The following is an 11,085-nucleotide window of genomic DNA, read 5'->3' as shown; positions in this document are numbered from 1 at the left end:
TCTCTATTCTGAGTTTATTAAAGGCTGAACTGGCTGTTGGGGTGAACGCCTATAATCCTAGATTTGGGAGGTAGAGGCAGGGGGAGGATCGAAATTGAAGGTCAGTCTGGTTAATAAGAGACCTTATCTCAAAATACTTTTGAGCTGGGTGTGGTGGTGCACGCCTTTAATCCCAGCACTTGGGAGGCAGAGGCAGGTGGGTTTCTGAGTTCGAGGCCAGCCTGGTCTACAAAGTGAGTTCCAGGACAGCCAGGGCTATACAGAGAAACCCTGTCTCGAAAAACCTAAATAAATAAATAAATAAATAAATAAAGCTTTTGGTAGGCTGGGCGTGGTGACACAACTGTAACCCCAGAACTCTGGAGAGTAAGATGAGAGGATCACGTGACCTCAAGGCTAACCTGGTCTACAAACCCAAATCCTGTCTCAATACATAGGACTCACTTAAATATCTTGTTATACCATAATAGACTCTTACAGTCAAACAGGGAGCCAGCATCAGCAAGCTTCATTAGAACTGACAAGGACTAAAGGTGTCGTCACAGGTGTGCCCCGGACTCTGGCAGCTACTCGGCTCTGCAGCATAGTGAGGGCAGCATTAGCCTGCATGGCACAGCATACCACAGCGTTGTTTGGTTTTTGACATACTTGGCCTGAGGGCCCCAATTTGCCCTTGGTACAGAGCTATGTCTCTGAGTGAACAACCTCATAAGCAGTGTCACAAGAGATTGAGTGTTCTTGCAGCCAGTAAGGGAGCTGGAAGAACTGGGTTGGCTGTGGCCGTGGCTGTGGAGGAAGTGGTTACACCTGTCTCTTGTCAGACTCTACACTTGATCTACCTGACACCAGTGTGCTGCTTCCCTTTGTCCTCTTAAACCCTTGGTCCCTGGGCCACCCCATCTACCCAGAATTCAATAGCTTGGCCTCAAGTTTGTGAAGTGAAATGTCTTATGGATGCCTTAAATTTGACCTGCACAAAATAAACTCAAGGTCTCCCAAAATGTACTCCAAACCTCAGTCATTCATGACAGTTTGCTCCCATGGCACACCCTCAAATCCGGTTGCTCGGACTTTGAGATATTTCTGTAATCTGACAGAGGTGACTTTATCTCCACCTCTACCCCCTGGGCTAGAGCCACCACTATCTCAGAGAGATCCACCCACCTCTGTCCTAGGTGTCAAGTTTAAAGGCATGGGTTTCCATTCCAGGCTTAACTCAAAAGGTTTTGTGGTTTATCTGCCTGTATGAATTGCCGGCACACATCACCACACAAGGCTCAGATACTTTCTTAGATCTATGCACCCGAGAGAGGGACAACAGCTGGACTTTTCTGGGCCCTGTCATACGAAGGTGGAACCCTAGATATGACGCCATCTTGGGTGGGTCACATTTCCTCCTGCGTGCTTGACAGCAGGCTGGCCATAGCCAGATCTGGGTCCAGAGTGGCTTTATAACTCATTGAATAATTTAAGTACCGTTCCTCAATTCTGTCGTCTGCCATCCGCGCTTCTCAGCCTAGACAACCCTTTGGAGGGTCGTGTGTCAATATCCCAAATATTAAATAATTATGACCTGATACATAACATTATCAAAGTTATAGTTATGAAGGAGCACTGAAATAATTTTATGGTTAGGGTTCATCACAACATGAAGAACTGTATTAAAGGGTCACAGCATTAAGAAGCTTGAGAACCACTGTGCCAAGTAGAGTATTAAAACCTACTTCTGAGAGTGCCACCCGGGAAGACGGCCCGTAGTGGGGACGGCAGGGATTATCTGGTCCAATGCTACCACAGCCACCCTGGAGTCCCCTTTAATGTACTATTTATTATCCTGGTTTTCAAACCTGGAGGACCAGGAGGACAGGACCTGAATCAGGGTCACTACTTCTGAGGAAGTTACTTCTTGCTTATAAACTCCATGTAGTTTTCTCCAAAGATTTGAGGAAACGGAGACCAATTCAGGAGCCAGAGTCCCCAAACCTCAGTCAGAGTCTGACTCACCCCCACCCCCTTGAGCCCTCCAGCATCACTAGGGAAATAGAGGCCATGACTGTCAAGCTCTCTGTCCACAAAAGCTTTAGTCCTGACCTTTCGCTTCTTCAGCTGGGTCTTGTTCCAAATTCCTCTCCCCACCCCCACCCCCACCCGCCAGCCAGGGGAACACTCGGGCATGTCTCATTATGACCTGAAGTGACAGGGTGCCACTTCCTGACCGCTGTTCCTCATGTCCCTGCAGTCACCACCACTGGCCTTCCAAGCTGGTAGCTGCCCTGAGAGGCTCTTCCCGGGCTTTGCCACCTTGCACAGTGCTCAGCTGTTCTCAGCTACTGGAGACCTGCGGTGCCGTCTGGTCCCACCCAGCATGTCTCTGACTCTTGCCTTTCTCTGGGTCACAGATTCAGGCCCTGCCTCTTGAACAAGGTCCCCTGAGCCTGGGACTCCTCAAAATTGACAAGTCAAAGGGAGCTCCTAATTCCTTTAATTAACCCGTGCTTCCAGCTAATCCTCCCCTGTCTTGTACCTCAGCCTGACCCTAACCTTAGTGGGATTGTGCCCCATCCCCCAACTCGGAGTTACCATCAAGACTTTTACCTGTCCACCATTATTCCCATTGGATGAAGCAAAGCGGTGGCCTCTAGGAACCCCCTTCTCCCTCTGTAGACTATATTCTACCACTGTGCCATTTTTAACGCCATGTCCAGGGCTTCTTGCCTGCCTTAAAGAATTACCTGTTGCAGGATATTTGATCACACTGAATCCTGAGATTGTGTTGTTTACTGGTAAAACCTGTTTCTAGTTGTGGTGTAGCACAGCCCTTAGCAGCCGAGAGGGAGGCAGGCAGATTGAATCCGCTTGGGGAGGAGTCTTAACGGGAACAGCTGAGTTGAATTAGCCAGCCAGCACTCAGAAAGGACTAAAAAGGGAGAGCTTATTCGGGGGTCAGTCTCAGAGGCTGAAAACATTCTAGGTTAGATTGTACAGAGGCTAGAAGCTTCCAGGACTAGGCCTACATTAGGAGATGGAGGCAGTGAGCCATGGAGATGACCAACAGGAGAATAAGTTACTTTTACAATTACCCAAGCAAGATTTCCGCAGCTTCCTGCTTCTCCGCCTCCTTGCTTGTACCTTGTAGGTAAGCCAGTGGTCAAATGAAACCCTCAGTTTCCCCAGGAGCCATGCACCTAACTGGGGACTGTTTCCCTGCACCGCAGCTCAGGATAACAAGGTGATTATTTGAGAAAGTGCTGGCTGGAGCTCCCGGAGACCTTGGCAATGCTATTGTACCCGTTCTTCACCAGTGGCATGGACTATGCACATCATGTTTGGAGGGTCCCACAACTGTCTTTTACAGTTTAGACAGGGTTTCCTGAGCTCAGGCTGGCCTCCAACTCCTGACCTCTGTCTCCACTTCCCCAGCGCTGGGATTACACTGTGTACCTTCACATCCAGACTATGCAGTGCTGGAGCCTGAACCCAAGGTTTCACGCAAACTACCGACAGAGTCACACTGACTTGGATGAGTGAAGTCAAGGGTTATTAATTACCCTTGCAGGTGATGGAATTGAAAGTCCAGACTGAGTTCTGGACTGCTAACCAGGTAAACTGAAAATAAGTTTTAATTACATTTGTGGTGTGTGTGTGTGTGTGTGTGTGTAACAACTTGCAGGAGAAGGTTCTCTCCATGTGGTCCTGAGGATTGAACTCTGGGCATTGTACTTTGTGGCAAGCACTTTTACCTGCTGACCCATCTTGCTAGCACTGGTGTTATGTCATGTGTAAGCCACTATTTTGGTCTCCTGCAGCTGAACTCTGTCCTCATTCAGTTTGGGTGACCCCTCGACTTCCGTCCTATGTACCCTGGACCAGGTGAGGCCTCTGGAGCTCTTCTGTCTCTTACATTCTCTTCCTTCTAGGAAGCTTTTGTTTCCAAGACAGGGTTTCTCTGTGTAGCCCTGGCTGTCCTAGAACTTACTCTGTAGACCAGGCTGGCCTCCAACTTAGTGCTCCACCTGCCTCTGCCTCCTGAGTGCTGGCACTGAGTGTGCAGCACACAGCTGGGCCTGGAGCCCTTTGCCTTTACATGTAGAACCTGGGTTTTCCTTCGCAGCACGCACTGTTGCTCTGAGCACCAGGCCAAGCTCCTTTGCTTAATTTTTATTTATTTATTTATTTTTGAGACAGGGTCTCATGTGACCCACCCTAGCCTTGGTCTTATTGAATTACGTTCCCAGTCTTCCTCCCTGCGCCCCACCCCCACACGAGACAGGGCTTCTTTATGAATCCTTAGCTGTCCTGGAACATACTCTCTAACAGAAATCCACCCTCCTGACTTTGTTTTTTTGTTTTGTTTTTTGTTTGTTTGTTTTTTTAACATTGTGTGAATGCCTTACTGAGTTAATCAGGCTGGCTGTAGAATTTCCTCTGAAGTCTGGGCAAACCTTGAACTCCAGATCCTCCAGTCTCAGCCTCCTACGTAGATGGGATTTATGGGTGTACTGGCTAGTTTTGTGTCAACTTGACACAGCTGGAGTTAACCACAGAGAAAGGAGCTTCAGTTGGGGAAATGCCTCCATGAGATCCAGCTGTAACACATTTTCTCAATTAGTGATCAAGGGGGGAGGTCCCTTGTGGGTGGTGCCATCCCTGGGCTGGTAGTCTTGGTTCTATAAGAGAGCAAGCTGAGCAAACCAGGGGAAGCAAGCCAGTAAAGAACATCCCTCCATGGCTTCTGCATCAGCTCCTGCTCCCTGACCTGCTTGAGTTCCAGTCCTGACTTCTTCAGTGATGAACAGCAATGTGGAAATGTAAGCCAAATAAACCCTTTCCTCCCCAACTGCTTCTTGGTCATAATGTTTGTGCAGGAATAGAAACCCTGACTAAGACAATGGGTTAGGGTAAATGACATGAAAAATTGAGAAGTTACAGCAAGCTTTGTTGGTAAAGGCACGTGCTGCCAAGATTGATGAGCTGAGCTCTAGGACCTATATGGTGAAAGAACCAACTCCCTCAGATTGTCCGCTGACCTCCATACCCCCACCACACACCTATACACTCACACACACAGGTTAAATCATTTTTTTAGTTCTTTAACACGTCACTTTATATGTATACCATGTATATATGTACATATGAATACCACGTGTATGTCTGGTGACCGCAGAGCCCAGAAGACAGTATTGGATCCCTGGAACTAGAGTTAGAAGCGGCTGTGAACCGTCTGATGTGAGTGCTGGTGTTCAGGTTTGGGTCCTGTGAAAGCAGGTCATCTTAACAACAGATGAGCCATTTCTTCAGCCTCTAAGAGTTTCATAGTTTGTTTTTGTTTTTGGATTTTTTTATTCATCCATAATTTACCTCCCCTTCTCTGCCCATCTAGATTTGTGGATTTTTTTTTTTAATCCTCCGAGGCCAATGTTGTGGTGTCTAATATTCTTAGTCGTGCGGTCACATTACCATTATCAGGGGTGCACCCTTCCTCTTCCCACAGCCCACAACTGCCAGTTATTCCATGGCCTGGAATGAAGTGTGGATTTCTCCCCCCTTGCATGATTTGCTGTGCCTTAGAATTGAACAGGCTTTGTACATGCTATTGCAGCTGTTAGGAGTTCATGTGGGCAGCTGCCCTGCTGTGTCCAAAGGATGTTTTCTTGTAGTCACCCAGTGCCTCCGGCTGCTACACTCTTTCCTCCATTTCTGCAGTGACCCCTTAGCCTTGGGAGTTGGGGAGCAGCATATGTTCCCTTGTGTAAGTGCTTTGTAGGCCTGAGCATTTTGAGCATCCTAGTTTCTGCAGTTTGACTAGTTGTGAGTCTCTGTGTCCGTCATCATCTATTGGAATTAGAAGGTTCTCAGATAATGAAGGGCGTTGATGGATAGAACATAAGTCACTAGAAGTCGGTTTAATACTATGTCCACTGAGCAGCATAATAGCAGGGGGCTCTCCCCTAGGGCTTGTGACCTGTTTAGCCACAGGTTCTTAGCCGCAGTGTCGCAAGGTATGCGTTTCATCCTGCAGAGAGTGATTTAGATCAAGTCAAAAAGTGGTTGGTTTTTGCCATGGTGTTTGTGCCACTATTAAACCAGGGAGCCTGTATTTCCGGGACAGTCATTTTTGTAGCCTGAAGGGTTCACAACTGGGTGTGACTGATAACTTTTCTCCTTCAGTAACTTGCACAGCATCGTTCTGGACTCTGAAAGCCAACTAGAGATAAAGCTTCCAGGTTTATATCAGCTTGATTTTTGCCATGTTCTATGATTCAGGCATAAGCACATTTTAGCATGTGCTGTCTTCAGCAATGTCATCTGGAGGGTAACCAAGAGCAGTCGCCTGTAATATCTGGGACCTCCGTGGGCAACCACGTCAATAGAAGCAACTTATACCTGGCACTGGATTTTTTGTAAACCTCTGATATCTAGGAGGGGTATTGTCCTGTTAACACCGTAACTCGATTTTAGCGTGTGTGTGTGTGTGTGTGTGTGTGTGTGTGTGTGTGTAGGGTGGGTAGATTTAGGGGAGCTTCTGCAGTAGTCGCTTTCTATATATGTCTTTTTTTCAAAAGGTCACTCCACTTCCTTAACCTAGGTTAACCCTTCCTATTCCATGATTTCTTCATGCCGGTGCAGCTTATCTCACTTCTCGTGAACATGGCACCCTAGCACTCCCCTGACCTTCCTGAGTATTGCAAGTGAAATACACGTATCTGAAGATTTAACGCTAATGTACACTGATGAGAGAAAACAGGACACTTGACTTCTTGGTCCTGGGTTACCTTGCTCAGAATGATCGTTTCCAGCTCTGTCCATTTACCTGTGGATTTTATAATTCCATTTTCTTAATAGATAAGTCGTAATCTGTTGGGTAATGTGCCTTATTTGCATCCATTCATCAGGTGATGGACATCTGCTTTGCTCCATGTCTTGCCTATGGTGAACAGTGCAACAGTCAACATGAATGAGCAGGTGTCTCGAGTAGGATAGAGTGAGTGGTCCTTTGAGTGTACAACCAGCGGGGTAGCACTGGATCGCTTTCTAGCTTTTCAAGGAACCTTCATGGTGACCACCCGCAGGGAATAAGTGTTCTGTTTCCCACACATGCACAGCAGCATTTTTTTTTTTTTTTTGTCATTTGTGTTTTGTTGTCTCAACTGGAGGATCTCACTGTGTAGTCCTGGATACCCTGAAACTATGTAGATCAAGCTGTCCTTGAACTCACAGTGATCTCACTGCTCCTTATGGAATGTTGGGGTCGGAGGCCAGGGCTACCCTGCCTGGAACCCCCAAGCCTGGCTAGTTACTGGTTAGTTTAGATTAGCCATTCTCTTTGGGGTAAGATGAAATCGCAGACAAGTTTTAGTTTACATTTCCCTAATGGCTAAAGATGTTTAACATTTTTAAATGTTTCTCAGCTGGGCAGTGCTGGTGGTGGCAGTGCACGCCTTTAATCCCAGCACTTGGGAGGCAGAGGCAGGTGGATCTCTTGAGTTCGAGGTCAGCCTGGTCTACAGAACTTGTTCTAAGACAGCCAGGACTACACAGAGAAACCCTGTCTTGAAAAAAAAAAAGTGTTTCTCGGCCATTTGTATTTCATCTTTTGATAACTCAGTTGAGTTCTATGTCCCATATTTAAATGGGATTGCTTGCTTGATTTTGAGCTCTTTGTTTTCTGGATGCTAACCATCTGTCAGACGTATAACTAGCAATTTTTCTTTTTTTCACTCTGTAGACTCTTTACTTGTGTGAGTGAGTCCTTTGCTGTACAAAACCTTTTTAGTTTCGTGAGGTGCCATTTAAGGTTGCTCCTGATGCCTGTGCTGTTGGGGTCCAGAACGTGGTAGCACACACCTTTAATCCCAGCACTTGGGAGGCAGAGGCAGGCGGATCTCTGGGAGTTCAAGGCCTCACTGGTCTATAGATCGAGTTCCAGGACAGCCAGGGCTACAGAGAAACTGTCTCAACAAACAAACAAAAGCAAAAAACCCAAACCAAATCCTTTCCTGTGCCCGTTAGTCCAAGCATTTTCTTTACCTTTTCCTCTGTCAGAGTTCAGGTATCAGGTCTGATGCAAGGCCCTTGGTCTTTTGGGAGTTTTGTGCAGAGTGAGAGATAAAGACTGGATTTCATCTTTATCTATCCAGCGTGACCAGAACCATTTATCAAAGATGCATGGTGGCATGTGTCTTTAATCTCAGCACTCAGACTCCAGTAGTTTGAAGGCAGAACCAGGAGGATCTCTGAGCTTAAGGCCAGCCTGGTCTACATAGTTCCAAGACCACATTGAGACCCTGTCCCAGCCTCCAGTTTCTAAAAAACAATATTGAAGATGCCGTCTCTTCAGTGTTTATTGTTAGCTTCTTTGTCAAAACTCAGGTGACCCCAAGACTGAGTCCTCAGTGGTCATCCATTGATGAGTGAATCTGTCCTGCCAGCACCACACTGGTTTCATTCCTGTAGCTGTGTAGCATGACTTGAAACCTGGGAAGGTGCTATCGCGTTTGCTGGTTTGAATAAGCCCCCACAGGCTCATAGTGGTCCCTAGTTGGTGGAACTGTTTGGGAAGATGGAGGAGGTGTGGCCTTGTTGGAGGAGGCGTATCACTGTGGGCAGGCTTTGAGGTTTCAAAGACTGCTGTGACCCCAGTGCTCCCTGCCTAGCAGTTGTGGATGAAAATGTGAGCTCTCAGCTGTTCCTCCATTTTGCTATCATGGCTCTGACTCTGGAATGGTGAGCCAAATTAAACACTTTGGTCATGATGTTTTATCATAGCAATAGAAAAAAGTGAGATACTTCCAGCAGATTTTTTTTTGTTGTTTAGTATTGTTTTGACAATCCTGTTTTTGTTTTGTTTTGTCTATTATGTATTTCCATATGAAATTTCAGTTTTTTTTTTAAAGATTTATTTATTATATGTAAGTACACTGTAGCTGTCTTCAGACACTCCAGAAGAGGGCATCAGATCTTGTTACGGATGGTTATGAGCCACCATGTGGTTGCTGGGATTTGAACTCCGGACCTTCGGAAGAGCAGTCGGGTGCTCTTACCCACTGATCCATCTCACCAGCCCTCAGCTGTTTTTCAATTCTGAAGAAATTGCATTAGAATTTTGATGGGAGATTTCATTTAATCTGTAGATTAACTTAATCTGGTTTTGCAGGATAGCCGTTGGTAGTAATCCTGCCAATCCATGAGCATAGGAGACCACCACCACCACCTCCTCCTCCTCCTCCTCCTCCTCCTCCTCCTCTTCTTCTTCTATTTTCTTTTTTCTTTTTATTTTGTGTGTGTGTGTCAAAGTTTTTATTGTATAGGTTTTCCCCTTTGGTTAGATTATTTCCAGCTATTTTTGAGGCAGTTGTGAGTAGTCCTGTGTCCTTACGTGTCGTTTGTATACATGGCATCACGACTGGCTTTGTGTGTGTTAAGTTTGGGTCTTGCTACTTTGTTGGATGTATTTATCAGCTGTAGGAGTGTTCCAGCAGACTCTTTAGGGTCTTAGGATACAGAATTGTATGATCTACAAATATATTTTGACTTCTTCCTTTACTATCTGAGTTTCCTTTGTCTCCTTGATTTGTTTTATTGCTTCAAGTACTGTGTTGAATTGGGGTGGGAATCATGGGATTCTTGTCTTGTTCCTCATCTTAGTGGAAATGCTTTTTGAGTTTTTCTCCATTTAAGATACTGTATGTTGCCCACAGCCTACATCTTCTTGTATATTGTTGTGTTGAGATATGTCCCCTCATAGTATCCCTGCTCTCTTAGTGAATGGATGTTGGGTTTTGTTAAAGGCCTTTTCTGCCTTCTCTGCCTCTAATGAGATGTCTGTTTTGTGGAGAATTGTGATTCTATGTTGAACCATCCAACTCAGCCATGGTAGATAATCTCTCTGACATGCTCTCAAACTCAGTCTGTTAGTGTCTTGGTGAGAAATTTTATATCTGTTCATCAGAGATAGTGGCCTGTAATTTTTTTCTTTTCTTTTTTTGGTTGTGTTTGGTATCATGGTAATATTGGCTTTGTACAGGGAATTTGGAAATGTTCCTTCCTTTTCTTTTTTGCAGAATGTTTTGAAGAGTATTGTTTTTGTTTGTTTGTTTGTTTTGTTAACAGAGGAGCTGCTGGGCATGGTGGTGGCACGCCCTTTACTTTCATCCTCTCCCCCCCCTTAGGTTTTATTTGTTTTATGTATATGAGAGCACTGTAACTGTCATCAAACATACCAGAAGAGGGTAGCAAATCCCATTACAGATGGTTGTGAGATGTGGTTGCTGGGAATTGAACTCAGGACCTCTGGAAGAGCAGTCAGTGCTCTTGACCACTGAGCCGTCTCTCCAGGTGGTGAAGAGTATTGACGTTAGTTCTTTTCAGGTCTGCATTTAATCCATCTGGCTCTGAGCTTTTTTTAGTTGGGAGATGCCCAACTGAGGGTCTCTGTTGCTATGATTAAACACCATGAACACAATGAACTTGAGGAACAGGTTTATTTTGCTTATACTTCTACATTGAAGGAGGTCAGGGCACGAGCTGACAGAGTCCATGGCAGAGGCTGTGTCCTGGCCTGCTCCCTGTGGTTTGCCCAACCTGCTTTCTTATTGCACCCAAGACCACCAGCCCAGGAGTGCTGCTGCCCACAGTGTGTTGGGACCTCCCACATCAATCATCAATCAAGAAAATGCAACCCAGGCTTATCCACAGGCCAGTTTGTTGTTGGGGATATATATATATATTATATATATATATATATATTATATATATATATTATATATATATATATCATAGTTCTTTTTTTAGATTTTTTTTCAGTTTGGTAGAGTGTATTTTTAAAAATTATTTATTTACTTTATGTGTATGTATGTCTGTGTCACATGTGTGCCTGGTGCTCATGGAGGCCAGAAGGGGACATTGGAGCCTCTGATACTAGAGTTAAAGATGGTTGTGAGCTGCCATGTGGGTGCTGGAAATCCAACCTAGGTCCTGTGAAGAGCAGCTGGTGTTCCCAACTCCTGAACCCCCCAGCTCGATTGGGCATTTTCTTGATTTATTTTTTTTTTATTTTTTATTTTATTTTATTTTATTTTTTTTTTT

This window comes from Mus pahari, chromosome 3 (genome assembly GCF_900095145.1).
Source record: "Mus pahari chromosome 3, PAHARI_EIJ_v1.1, whole genome shotgun sequence".
NCBI classification, from domain to species: Eukaryota; Metazoa; Chordata; class Mammalia; order Rodentia; family Muridae; genus Mus; species Mus pahari.
This window is presented reverse-complemented; position numbering follows the sequence as displayed.